The 14,770-nt window shown below is 46.1% G+C and overlaps 1 long non-coding RNA gene across 1 annotated transcript in view; it reads right to left on the reverse strand.

The window, feature by feature from the left end:
• Window positions 1-2,550: 2,550 nt before the first annotated feature.
• LOC309631496 overlaps window positions 2,551-14,770 on the reverse strand; it is a 549,237-nt gene continuing 537,017 nt past the window's right edge. The window contains exon 2 of the long non-coding RNA XR_014246313.1: window positions 2,551-5,850. This is a non-coding gene — a long non-coding RNA (uncharacterized lncRNA). The remainder of the gene's footprint in view (window positions 5,851-14,770) is intronic.

Genomic DNA, 14,770 nt, shown 5'->3' on the forward strand with positions numbered 1-14,770 from the left:
AAATTTCTTTCAGAGTAACCTAAATATTGCACTCCACAGTCTGAAAAGAGGCTGAAATGCCTGGAGTGAGGATTATTAGACTGAAGTACGAATGACTGCTAGCGCATCCTCTCCTCTGCAAGGAAGAGGCATTGAGAGCGTGAGGAGTTGGTCATCAAGGGGCATGATGAGGGGAGAAGGGAACAGAGAGGAACCACTGGGGTGACACACACTCACTGCTCTAGATTCACATCGTCCCCTGTTGGCTGGGTCTGTTGAGTTGGGACCGTTTGGAGAGGAGATATGGGGTAGTGACGAAGGGGTACAGTGTGTGGTGGTCCCCCCTCTCCCTCCCAGATGGGGGCACACCTGGTGCCCTACTGTTTAAGCCCTGTCTTAGGTTCATTTTAGACATCCCGGTGTCCAAAACGCAGAGACATGCGGGCACACCTCTCCGCCGGCAGAGTGACCTGCAGTAGAGCCATTTGAATTGACAATCGCTTCCAGTAAGTGCTGAGGGCTGGAGCCTCATCCAGGAAGACAGTAAGGAGTGCAAGGAAGGAGGGGCTCAAGGGAAGTGGGGGTGAGGCCTGGAGAAAGAAAGTGGTGCCTAAAAGGCTCAGAAGTTCCCAATTGTCACAGTCTGGCTGTGCGGTCATCTTTAATGTGCTCTAAGGAAATGGCATTCATATGCCACGTCACCACCAAAGTCACCTGTGCCGAGTGACTTGCTGAAGCCGGTGGCCCAGATGAAGGCCAGCAAAGCTCCTTGTCTCAGGCATACCCTCACATTTAACGCTTAAGGAGCACGTACATCACACACCATTAAAGCTGCCAGCTTCCATCTCTTTCACACCATTAGCTGAATATATATATCATTAAAGGAAGTGAGTTACAATATAAAAATACGGTAATTCAGACAGTCAGGTCACAACTGACAGCGCATCTGGGGGGCTGCTTTCCTGAACTGTCTCCAGAGACCCTACATTTAGTGAAAAGACATTTCCCAGAAAAGTTTTCATAAATATTCTCCATGGGGGAAAAAATGTATATTTATCACGTCACATAAAAAGAAATCTAAAGTAAATGTTTTAGTAGCTGGCTTCTCAGAAAGTGAGTGGCTATTTTTAATCCATAGCTGGAAGAATTTTTCTTATCAACTTTATGAAAGTCAGGGAATGCTCTGTGCTGGGTTACCAGCAATGTTATTAGCAGCAACATCCTTATTTTTTTTCCTTCTTTGACCTCCCTGCAGCCGTATTCCATATCCCATGTTCTGGTCCTGGTGTTGGATATTTTTTATTTTCTGTATGTCATGATGCTCTGACATCTTGGAGACGAGCTGGCTAGGGAAAGACTGCCGCTCCCAGGGTAAGCCGGTTCTTAGAGATAGCAGGTGAGCCCCCCTAATCGCACCTGTCACATGCCAACCACTCCATCCAGAGCCCAGCCCCCAGTCACCTCCTTCTTTGGGCTCTCAGGCATCAGGCCACTATCGCCTGCCCTGATCACCCCGGGGTCAGGTACCAGACAGCGAGGGACAGCCCCTGTGCCCCGGAGCCCACTGAAAGTATTCAAGCTAGCCAATCCTGCCGTGCTCAGCCGGCTGATCTCACCGAACCTATTCCTTCCCCACCGAACTATAATAGAGGTTCTTATCCACGCTTCTGCCTCGCTCCCTCTGCCTCCTGACCCATCCTGGTCCTTCCTTGTGGGGACCCTGTAGGTGCTGTGTTGCCCCTCCTCCTGGATACTGTGAGGAGCAAAATGCCTTTTCAGTGGCGTTCATATCCTAATCTGTTGGCTTCACCAATAATAATAACATCTGCATTTTAAAACAGGGAGGTGGAGGACATGATGATTCTGCTCGTTAGTGGCCCAGAGCAGTGGGCCTGAGGACCGTCCCTCAAACTGCGTGTAAATATTGCCAGCCGGCTTCTGCTTTATCCCACTTGGTCTCGGTTAAGATGAGACTATTCCAGTTCAGTGGATCATCCTGCCCACTGTCTGAGGGAAGCTCCACAGTGATGAGAAGCCTCGGAGTCCAGCAGCTGTGGAGAGCTGTATAAGGAAAATGAAATTGGAAAGCCTGAGGTTAGTCAAGGCAGGACCAGGCCAGAGTGGGATGTTTACTGAGGCAAGAAGATTATAAAAAGTGAGAAAGAAAAGTCAGATTTCAGGTAGAGTAAGACGGAGAAAACTTAATTCAACAGAAGTCCTCTTAGGCAGGGCTCTGGGCTCTGATCAATGCCTTGACACATGAGCTGGGTACATGCTCACCCTGAGACACAGGGATGAAGGGTGCAGGTACCTGTGTTTGAGGGCATTATGGTTTCTTAGGGTGGGCAGGCAGGGATAAGCAGTAGCCCCTGCTTGGTGTGAGTGCCCCAGTGGGCTAAGTTTGGGGCACAAAGCAGAGAGGTCAAAGAAGTCCTCAGTACCAGGAGGCGGCATTTGCCTGGAGTGGAGTGAGTAGGGGAGGGGAGGTGTTTGGAAGAAGGTCCCAAGCAGAGCAGACAGACTGTGCAAAGACCAGAAAGAAAGTGAGCCAGGGACGGGTTTACAAAAGGCAATTTTACGTACAGATTTCCATTAAAATTAAAAAAAAATTTTTGGTAAAAACCACATAACAAAATTTACCATCTTTGCCATTTTTAAGTGTACAGTTCAGTAGTGTTAAGGATATACACATTGTTGTGCAACAGATTTCTAGAACTTTTTCATCTTGCAAAACTGAAAGTCTATATCCATTGAAAAACTCTTCAGGGGACTTCCCTGGCGGTCCAGTGGTTAGAACTCCATGCTTCCACTGCAGGGGGCATGGGTTCGATCCCTGGTCAGGGAACTAAGATCCCAAATGCCACACGGCCAAAAAAAAAAAAAAAAAAAATCTATTCTCTTAGCAACTTTCAAGTACACAGTACAGTATTGTTAATTATACTCACCATGCTGTACATTACATCCCCAAGACTTATTTAAAAAAAAAAAAAAGGAAAAAGAAAAACTCTTCATTCTCCCCTCCCCCTGATAGGGACAGAGTAAAGGGACACAGTAGGTGATTAAATAATTAATCCCACTAAGGGATCGTAAGTAAAGAAAAAAAGCATGGGAGACCCCTGTAAGTTAATGATCACTCAAGAAAGCAGGTTTGCGTAACCACAAAACCCAGCAGGCTTGCTTAGCGACAAAGCCACACAACAGAAGCATGAGACATGCCCCCAGACAATAAAATAATGGTGGAATGAGACCCACATCCTGCCCAGTGAGGTCAGTAAGTTAATGATTTCTAGGGCATGCTTCTCTGAGCACACTAAAAACAAAAATGTAAGGAAAAGGTGACATTATACTGAAACCTGAGATGATTTACCACATTTTCGTATATGTTACCACACTTTTGCTCATTTCCTTTGCGCCATGACAGTCCGCGTTGACCATGTAGGGACAAGAAAACTCCACCACCTGACGTGGAGGAGGAGCTGATGATGGAAGCTTGATGTCTACTCAAGAACGAGGAAGGAGGTGGTCTTCTCCTCCTCCCCACTTTGCCTTTGATTATAGTAGCCCACTAAGTTCTCGGGGCGTGGCACTCCCTTACCTGCCCACCTGTAAGCCTCACAAGCATTCTATTCTAATAAATCACTTCTTATCTCTCACTGCCTCTTGCTGAATTCTTTCTGTGCTGAGACATAAAGAACCAGAGCGCCCCAGAGCCCCCCAAGACGCATTTCTGCGGTTTCACCCTTACTGCCTAGTAACCACCATTCGACTTTCTGTTTCTATGAGTTTGACTACTTTAGCTACTTCATATAGCAGAATCATGCATTTGTCTTTTTATGATTGTCTTATTTCACTTACCATAATGTCCTCAAAGTTTATCCATGTTGTAGCATATGACAGGATTTCCTCCTTTTGTAAGGTAGAATGATATTCCATTGAATTGTCTATCACATTTTCCTTATCCATTCATCCATTGTTGGACATTTGGGTGGCTTCCACCTCTTGGCTATTGTGAATAGTTCTGCAGGGAACATGGGTGTGCAAATTTCTCTTTGAGATCCTGCTTTCAGTTCTTTTGGATAAACATGCAGAAGCAGGATTGCTGGATCATATGGCAGATTTTAATTTTTAAAGATCACTCTGGTGACTGTGTGTAAGATTAATTTTACATGGGCCAGTACTGGAGGCAGAGAGACCTATTGAAGAATTCAGGCAAGATATAATAAGGTAGCAGAAGTGGAAAGAGAGGAATGGATGGATTCCAGGCGGAATGATACTGAGCTGACAGGTTGAATGGGAAATAGGAAGGAGGACTTAGTGGTGGAGCTTAGGTTTCTGGTTTGGGCCCTGGGTGGATCATGGAGCCTGGCATTGTGGTAGACGTATCAGAGGGACAGGGAGATTGGAGCCTCACTGTTCTGGAATGATGCCTTAGCAACAGTGTGGGGAGATGGAGATGGAGATGGAGAGGCTGAGATTTACAGTCTTAAAAGAAGGCCTGGACCAGGACAGCAGCAGCAAGAGTGGAAAGGAGAGCTCAGACCACAAGTAGTATGTAGTGTCTAGTTGATTGTGGTGGCCTTACAGAAGAGTTGCCTTTCAGAATCTGATAGAATTTTGATGGGCAGCGTGACACTAAGCTACATGGAATTTTAATGAATATTTTGCATGGTTTTAGATACACTGATTTTGAGATACATGTGGAATGTATATAGATAACTAGTTGGGAACACTGGAATACCAGTTTAGTACTTTTAAATTAGAGCTTAGGACAAGGGTCAGGCTAAAAATATGGATTTGGAAGTTAGTTATTAACATGTAAGTGGGAAGGTTAGGATAAGTGACACTTAACCAAGGAAAGCAGAACAGAGGGAGAAGGATAAAACCTGGTGGAACATCAACAGCTTAGGGGCAAGTGAAGGAAAAAGAGCCAGGAAAGGAGTGTGGGAAGGGCTAGGGATGCAACAAAGGAGAGAGTAGTGTGGGAGAAGCTGGGGAAGGAAGAGAGAACAGGGCAAAGAAGATTTTGCGGTCGGTGACCAAACCTGGGCTAAGGGCGTGTGGATGGAGCTGATGAGAAGGGAGCATGTGATTCTACCTCTCCCTTTAGCTGCCTGATAAACCTTGTAAACACAAAGTTTTTCCCAAGTTGATGGTGGCTGATTTCTGTTACTCTGTATAGGGCAGTGGTTCTCAGTGGGGTAGGGGGTGATTTTGTCTTTCTGGGTTCATTTGTGGTTGTCACACTGGAGTAGGGATGCTTCTGACCGTCTGGGGGGTAAGGAGCCAGGGATTCTGCTCAACATCCTACAATGCACAGGGCAGCTCCCTGCCGTCCCCAGCAAAGAATCGCCCGGCCCCAAACAGCAGTGAGAAGGCTGAGAACCGTGATGCAGACTTTGTATGTTGGGTACATTCCTTGCACACAACTTCTTAAAGCCTCGGGCGCTGTGTTCACAGTGAGAACTGTCTGCCACCACAGGGCAGTGCAGCTCTTTCTAGTTTGTGGTTCAACAGCGGGGCCCCCTTTGAAAGTGGAATTTGAAAGATTCTAGCGAGCCAGCCCACCTTTTCAGCCAACGCAAGAGGTACATTAGCACAGTAATTTTAGGAATAGTCATTTTTTTTGTTTTGTTTTGTTGTTTTATTTATTTTTGGCTGCTTTGGGTCTTCGTTGCGGTGCGCGGGCTTCTCATTGCAGTGGCTTCTCTTGTTGTGGAGCACGGGCTCTAGGCATGCGGGCTTCAGTAGTTGTGGCTCACGGGCCCAGTTGCTCCGTGGCATGTGGGATCTTCCCAGACCAGGGCTCCAACCCGTGTCCCCTGCATTAGCAGGCAGATTCTCAACCACTGTGCCACCAGGGAAGCCCTGGAGCTTTCTTAATTGAGAGCACTCACTAGTAACTCCATTTCCTAGAAACTCCTACCACCCAACAGCTAAGCTTCCTGTGGGTCCTGGTTTCTGCTCATCAGGCTGGTGAAGCCAGAGCGGGAACGCGGGTTGCTGTGTGCTCACACCAACGCTGGCCCATACGTTCATATCAGTTTCACCTCCCAACTCTCAGAGCTCATGTTTGGAGGCTCCGAGTGAGGGCTGTGAAGTGGCACTGCCTGGATTAGAGCCTGCTTGACTATCCAGCCGCTGGGTAAGTGACTGAATATCTCTTACGTAAAATGAGAATAACTGTACCTCCCTCAGGAGGTTGCTTTGAGGATTAAACGGGTAAATACGTGTAAAATGTTCAGAGCAGTGCCTGGCATGGAGCAAGCTCTCAAAATAATGTTAGTGACATTAGTTATTAGATACTCTATTCCTTTCGCAGGGATGCTTTAACAAAGTACCATGAACTGGATGTCTTCAAACAACAGAAATTTAATTTCCCACAGTTCTATAATCTGGAAGTCTGACATCAAGGTGTTGGCAGGGCTGAATTCCCTCCAGAGGTTCTAGGGAAGAATCCTTGCCTTTTCCTAGCTTCTGGTGTTTGCTGGCATCCTTGGTGTCCCTTGGCTTGTAGCTCCAACTTCTGTCTCCATCATCATACTTCTCACCTGTGTGCCCCTGTGAATCTTCAGATATCCCTCTCCTTACAAGGACACCAGCAGTCATTGGATTTAGGACCCACCCCTACCTAATCCAGTATAACTTCATCTTAACTAATTACATCTGCAAAGATCCTATTTCCAAGTAGGGTCACATTCCAAGGTTCTGATGGACATGGGTTTGGGGGAACACTATTCAACCCACTGCAGTACCATTAAGGTTAATCGACAAATTCATTTTGATTGAGCAAGTACTTCTCTTGGTGAGGAAAATCTAGCAATATGTTTAGGTTTCTTTCAGACAAATTTTAAAAGCTGCTTCTTTAAAACACTCTACATGTTATAGCCTGAACACCATCCTGTAGAGACAATTTATTAAAAAAATCAAAAATAGTGTTTGACTCAGACTTCCTCTGGCATGAGAGCTGGTGGCAGAGCTGGGGTGGGAGGAGGAGGCTGTGTCCAGTTCAGCTGACCGCCTGTCCACTGCCAAGGTGACAGACTTCCACAGAACTGACTCAGGCAGCTTGATGTGTAATGGAAGAGTCACTTTTCTGGTTTATGCCAAACAGAATTGGGTCTGTGTGTTCAGAACATTGAGTCCCCAGCACCCCAGCGCGGCATCAGAAAACACGTAGTAAGAGAATGGTGCCAGTCAAAACCCTATTTATGGGCAGAACATCCACGCGTGCATCTGTTTCGGTGGGCGTCCCCTCCCCCCAGGTTTCCCAGGTGGGAGAGACTGCCAGGTGCGCAGCAGTTATGTTTGCATCCAGATGTGTACTGCTTGCCGTCCCAGTCACGTGCTGATTCCTTTACATTCTTGTCGTGCACGAGAGGCAGGTGATGCTTTCCAAGTCAATATCTGAATGTAGTCACATGTATTAGATACCCATTTAACTCCCACAGAATCCACCCGAGAATAGTCAACTTCTTTATGTCTGTTGATGACTGCCCTTGTGAGCACGTCTTCCACGGTGGCGGTTCTCAAACCCTTGTGTGCATACAGATCCCCCGAAGATCTTGTTAACCTGCAGATTCAGATTCAGTACGTCCTGGCTGGGCCCAAGGCTCTGCATTTCTAACAGTTGGTGCTCCCAAACACGGCTGGTCCATGGCCAGGGCAATGGAGAGCTTAGCTAGCAAGGCTCTGTGTGAAATGCCCTCCCCCAGTCCTTCCTAACAGGTGTGCAGCTTGAGAAAAAGTATTTGTGGAATTAACCTTATGGCATCTGAGAATAAGAAGTACACTCACCATCCAAGGAAAGAATGCCAGACCAGAAAGTAGGAACCAGTTACTGGCATTTAAGTCCTGGCTTTGCTGCTGAGTAGCTGTATCATCTTGGATATATCATTTAACCTCTTTAATGCCTCAGCTTCTTAACCTGTACAGTAAGAGTGATAATGCTTCCTTTAACTACAGAATTAACTGAGGTGACACATTTTTTTAAAAACTCTGTGAAAAGTGTAAAGCATGATTAAAGGTAAGTTATTCTCTTCTTCCATGCTGTCTGGAGAATGAAAGACCGGTGTTGGCCCATGGAAAAGAGCGGTGTGACATAAAAAGCTCCATCCATGGTACGTGTCTGGGCTTCTTTGAGAAATGTATCCTTCAGGGTGCTCTAGGACAAAACCATGTTTAAATATAAAGCTTTCATTAATAATTTCTAGTAATTCAATGTATTTGGCATTGACTCAACTCTTTTTACCTGCAAGGTGTCCGGGGCTATGGATGTGTCAAGGTAAATGAGGCAGGGCTGTGGTCCTGGAGGAGTTAAATTGCGCTCTGGAGCTAGATCACAGACCTGGAGTCCCATACAGAGTCGCCTGGATCACACGTAGTGGGTGGGCGCATGGGGGTCCTCACTGCCCGGTGCTCCTTCGGCTTCATCTCTGTGTGTCTTTGGGTAGTTTACTTAACCTCTCTGTGCCAGAGAGGCTGATCTGTACATTGGAGATACTATAATAGAGAGCTGCTGTGAAGGTTAAATAAGTAAGTATAAATATATATAAATATATGTATATTTTTACACGGTAAGCTCTGTGGGTTAGCTGTTAACGTCGAGTGAAAGGGGTGTCCGCAGAGAGCAGTGAGGGTGGGGCTCCGCCAGCGCGGGCCCCGGCTGGGTGCGCGTCTTCCCCGAGCTGGAGAATCCTCAGGCGGAGTACAGGCACCTGAGCTGGAAGGCCCCGCACCTCCAGTAACATGAGACGGACAGTTAATGAGGCTTCCTGCTTGCACAGTGTGGCGCCTCGAGTGACAGCGAGTGACGCACAGGGGTGGCTTGGCTTTCAGCCTCTGGTTGGGCTGCCCTGCCGCCCCCTGCAGCCGCCACCTAGGTCCTGAGTCCTGGGCTGCCTCTCCTCTCCCCCTGGTCCCCCAGGCCGGAGCGGCCACTCTCTCCTCCCAGATCTCTTCCAAGTCACACTCCATTGCACCCTCCCCTGGGGGCCCTCTCACTGAGGGCAGAAGAGGGTGGAGAGAGGGTGGTCTCCTCCTTTCTCCATCCTCCCGTTCAGCTCTCCTGTTGGGCACACAGTGTAGCTCCTGCTTATGTCACGTCTTCCGTTTTAGTAGTAGCGTATATAAGGGTTCATTCCCTCAGTCTCAAGGCAGCATGGAGGCCTCGAGCACTGATGTAGGGAAAAGAAAAACAAAAATTGCTATTTAATTTACGAAGCCTCTACATGTACTGCAGGAAAGGTGCAAACCCAGGAAAGGAGGGCAGAAGAGAGGGCCAGCCATCAACCAGCACATATTTATTTGTTGTCATTTTCATACAAGACACTATGGGGACAAGCAGAAGGGGTTAGATCTGCAGAGCGCAGGTTTCCCAGTGGTGTGTGTCCGGGGAAAGACTGACCCCTCATGGAATCTGAGAGTGAGAGGAAAGTGTTCACTATGCGGGGAAGGCGTGAGGTGTTGAGGCAAGAAGGCCAGCTTTCTAATTGTCACCTCTTCCAGGAAGCCTTGCTAACTTCAACCTGCAGTAATTCATTCCTTCATCCATCCATCCATCCATCCACCCATCCTACAAGGGTTTCTGGTCGACCTTGCTTTTCCCCTCTTCCAGGCCACCTAAGGTTATTACAGTGGCTTATCCATTTCTCACTATTGTCTGACTAATTAGCTTACCCCCCCTTTCCTATAACAGTGTGGGTCACCACAGTGACTGTGGTTTTCCATCAGAATCTCAGCCTGGCAAAATGAAAACAATGTGGAGTGGAGTTTTAGCTCTGCCACTTACTGACTGTATGATCTTGAGCAAGTTACTTAACCTTTCTGAGTTCAGTTTTCTAATCTACTAAATAAGAATGACGATGCCTATATACTAGTCAGCTTGGGCTGCCAAACAGAATACCTTAGACTGGGTGGTTTAAACAACAGAAATTTATTTTCTCACAGTTCTCCAAGCTGGAAATCCCAGATCGAGGTCCAACAGGGTTGGCTCCTGGTGAGAGCTCTCTTCCTGGCTTGTAGATGGCTACCTTCTCTCTGCGTCCTCATGTGATGGAGAGAGAGAGACAGACAGACGGACACACAGAGAGAGATCTCCGTCCTCTTATAAGGCTGCAGTCCTATCAGATTAGGACTCTACCTTTATAATCTGATTTAACCTTAACTACTTCCTAATGATCCTGTCTCCGGAGACAGTCACAGAGGGGGTTCGAGCTTCAACATATGTATTTTGGTTGAGAGGCACAATTCAGTCCATAACAAACTGCACGCAGTCATTTCGCACAAGTTTCTTCCTCCGTGGAGGAGGCGGGTCCGAAGGGCGTCTGCCAGCCTCAGGCCTCCCTATCGAGGGGCAAGGTCTGAGTTGAGCAATGCTCCTTCTAGTGGTCCGTTTCTTCTAGGGGGCCCCCTTGTCCTTTCCTGCCAGCTGCTGCCTCAGTCCACGGACCTGTCTGATAACTTTAAACCACAACAGGCAGGGCCCTGGTCCTACTCCCCTTCCTGTCAGAAGGCTCCAAGGCCCCGGGGAAAAGGAGCAGATGCAGATATCCACCAGGGAAGGGCACGCACTGACGGATGCTACCTCTATCTGCAGATCTCCTTGCCCAGACAAAGGCATCCGGGTAGGTAATTCTTCCAGAATGAATGGGCACCTGCCTTAACCTAAATAACTTAGAGAAGCCACTCAGCTGCCTCTTCTCAGAGCAGCAATTTTCCCCCCAGGTGGTGTTTCTGACTCTAGGAATAGGAGGGACTGGGACTTGAGAAATTCTGTTTTCTTACCAGAGATCAAAAGCGTATGTTCATATGTGATAAAGCTCTGCTTTACTGGGCACGTCGCTATATTTAAAAATGAAATAATGTCAACTTTTTTTTTTTTCTTTTTCTAATTGGGTTTATTATACTTCTAGATGTTATATGCAGGGCTCTCCACTCGAAGCCAGTCCGGAGACCGTGAGCAATGAAAGACTAGGTTCCTCCTCTTGAAAAGGCTTCCAATGTAGCCTGAAAGACAAAGCAGACACATGTGAAAAGATCAATGCAGTGTGGGACTTAATAACATTTCAGGACAACAATGACCTGCCTATCTGCACCTGCTTCATAGGGTCATGGTGAAATCGAAATTAATAAGCGAAGGCAGAGGTGGTTGAATAAATGGGTGAATGCATGGCGGCTCGTGAGGATGGGGCACGGGAGACATAAGAGCCAATGGAATGGGTTGGAGGGTGTGGTCCTGGCTCTGGAGCAAGCCTTGGAAAACACAGACCCTCTGTGTGTCTGAGCTGGAGCTGCAGTTGTCTGTCACTCAGGGATCCCAGCTCTTCCCAGCTCCTGGAGCCCTTGAATTACCCATCCATTCACAGAGCTCACAGGCAAGGGCGGATTGGTACAATGTGTTATTTTTTTTTTTGGTTTCTTTTTTTTTTTTTTACGTTCCACTTTTTGCCTTTCAATTGATAGAGCAGATGGAAATCTTGCTTCTCAATTATCTGGTGTCCCCATTTGATCCGAGTACATCTGGAAGGAGATTATTTGAATACATTTTTTTTTAAAAAATGAGAGTGAAAACAGGCATGGAGTTGGGGAGGCTTTTTATCTTTTTTTCCTCCTGCCTGCCCCATCAATATAGCTTCCCAAGAAAAACGAAGAAATACACTCTTACAACATTAAGTCACAGCAGGGACTACTTCTGCTGCATCCCTTTCATCTCAAAATAAACTTAATTTATAAGGACTGGGAGGGCTACAGTGATCTTCTGCAATGCAAATAAAACTCAGCATGAATACATACCCGGGAAGAAAGTTTTGCGCTGTGAATATACCCAGGAAGTTCAGAGAGGCATAAAAAAGTTGGGGCAGGAGCGAGAAATGATTACTTTGGAAGTGAATTGCAATTTTCCATTTTTAAGGGAACATATTCGCTACAGTCTTCTCTTCCAGGATTGACTAGATGGTGGCCTGTAGCCAGTTTTTTACTGTGATTGATTTGGCTGGCTGTGTTGCATTTGAAATGCCCATGACAATGCTGTCCTTTGGGTATTTTCATTCCCACTTCTCTTCTTGCAGCCTGAGCAGTTCAGAGCAATGTCACCACCAACTAGAATTCAACCATTGACCACTTATTTCTTCTGGCAATTAAAAAGTGTGCTAACCAAGCCAGGACTGACTTACCAATTGAAGCATGTCTCCCCCCACCCCACTTTTCTGAAATTCCAGTTATAAGACTGGAAGCAAGGACTGAACGCTAAATCTTTTCCTGACTTTGCTATTAAACCAGAGGATGTCCAGATTTGGACAAGGCAGGGATCTAGGACCATCTAAAATTGTGAGGGTAGAAAGTTTGTCTCTGGGCACTGCCTGTCTCCTTTCTCTGCTGCTGGCCGCTTTATAACTCTCTACAGGCTCCTCACCTCCTAGCATCCTTGTTCCTGTAGTTAGGAGAGAGGGCATCTGATGCCTGTTTTCAGGCCAAGGTGTTAGAGACACAATGAGCTATCAATCTGGAGAATATTTGAATTTATTAAAGAATGCCTGCAAAGGGCACAGCTTAACCAAAAAGCATGTTAATGGTGAGGTTTCAGTCACAGTAGGTCTTGGGTTGGGGAAAATATTTGGGGACAAGAAAATTTCTTGACACTCAAGAAGAGACATTATTTATTTACTTAGTTTCCTATTTATCTCCCTATCTCTCTAGATCTATCCACCTATCAATTATCTCTCTCTTTCTCTCTCTATCCATCCATCCATCATCTTTGATCCTGAGAGTTTATTATTTATAACAACTAAATGCTATGCTCAGATATTTAAGAGCCTGAGATCTCTCTTCAGACCAGGTCAGAGGGCTCCCAAGACACTCTGCATACAACACCTGTGGAGTTCTGACCTCTCCTCTCTGTGTGTAAGCAAGAGCCTGGTCACAAGCAAAGTATGGATGGAGAAACATTTGCTGTTTGCATCTACGTTTTCTTTCCAACTCTTCCCTGCCCTAGGTTCTATTTGGAGGCACAAGGATGTGTCTCCAAATAGAGAGACACATCTTTTATTTATGGCAAAATTAAAGTTACTCAGTGACACTATTAGATCATCAAAAGTTTTAAGCTGAAGCTGAATCCCAAAAGTAAAGGGGAGAAGCTTGCCGTTGCACAGAATCCGCAAAAGAGAGACTCAATGATTCAGTTTAATTCCTTAGAATCCTTTGAATTAATTTTAAGGGCAGTAAGACATTTTAATGAAGCTCAGTATTTAATTCCAGGTTGTTGCCCCAGTGACTGTGGAGTGGTCTCTTGAGTGGCGTGATTAAGGGGGTTGCTCTCTGGAGGTAAGAGCAATCTTTCTCCAGGGGTCTTCTTCCTAAATCACTAGATGATTTACCAAGGGTTTGATTGACAAGAATATTGCACTGGTCACCAGCTTTCTTTTCTGTCTCTTTGGGACTCCCCTGTAAAGAGGGTGGAAGGGCCGCTCCTTCACTCCAACATAGCACGCACTACATGTCTGAGACTGCCCCAAGTGCTTTACCTATGTTAACTCATTTAGTCATCGTGACAACCCAGTGATGTAGGTACTATCATTAACCTGGCTTTTTGAAGGAACTGAGGTACAGAGAGGTTAAGTGACTTGCCCAGGGTCACACATTTTGCAAGCAGTAGAGCAAGCGTTTGAGCCCAGGTAGAGGTCTGACTCTGAGCCCAGGCTGTTAACAATTCTCTGCCTCTCATCTCACCCCCTCGCACTGATTTATGCTTCTCATCTATCTCTTATCCACCGTGTCCTCCACTGTGGCTATATCAACACTTGCCTCTTTCCCCATCACAACACCATGAATTTCCTGGGATTGGGAATTGCATCTTATATTTGTATTTGCGTTCCTTATCATGTGTTGCTGGCACAGAGCACAGTGGGTGAACAATACATGTTTCCTAACTTTATTACCAAACAACTTTAGAGCAGTTCCCTGGAGGAAGAGAATGCTTCTGTAGGCCCTGGGATCCCCTGCTCCAGTTGTCCTCAGCTCCAGGGACTGGGCAATGAGCTGGCCTTGGGCCCTTCCCACTAATCTCCACTGGGGAACCTGCTGGAGTCTAGCTAGACAGCCTACTGGGCTGTGGACCGAGGCGGGCTTCTTGGGTTTGTTAACTTTGTCCCGAATAATCTTGAAGTTACCACAATGACTCAGGTGCCGATGAAATCAGAGAATCTGAGTGTTGAAAGAGATCCCTCTAGGGAAATGACTGCAGGACAGGTGTTTTTTCTTCTGAAAGATCTCTAGGGTGGATGACGGCAGTATTTTCAGTCACTCATCACTGATACCTCCTTAATTTTTATTCTTTAATAAAAATATTTCCTTATTTCTTGTGAAAGAATGTGAGCTCTCATATAAACTTCAATCTAACATAGAAGATTCAAATTAAAAATAACAGTAGCACTCATGCTTTGAAAGGAACAACAAGAATAGATGTTCCCAGGCACCTAGGATGTGCTAATTTAATAGTTTTTTTTTTTTTTAATGGATCTTGGCTCCAAAAAGTGAAATAAAGTTGCATAATTTTCCTCATAAGATAAAAGAAATCCTACAAAATTTTGATCAATGATAAATTCTCTTTGGGACTAAATTCACAGTGGAATTTATCCCCAAGGTCCTTTAAAAGGGGCATTTAGTCATTAGTGAGCATTGTATTTACATATGAATGACAGCACTTGAGTGGGTGCCTCTTATTTCAGGCCTTTACCTGAGGCATATCTTACCAAAGGCATTTCTGTGGGTGTTGGGAGATCTATATTGTGGCAGCAGA

Source organism: Balaenoptera borealis (assembly GCF_965194805.1).
Source record: "Balaenoptera borealis genome assembly, chromosome: 6".
Taxonomy (NCBI): Eukaryota; Metazoa; Chordata; class Mammalia; order Artiodactyla; family Balaenopteridae; genus Balaenoptera; species Balaenoptera borealis.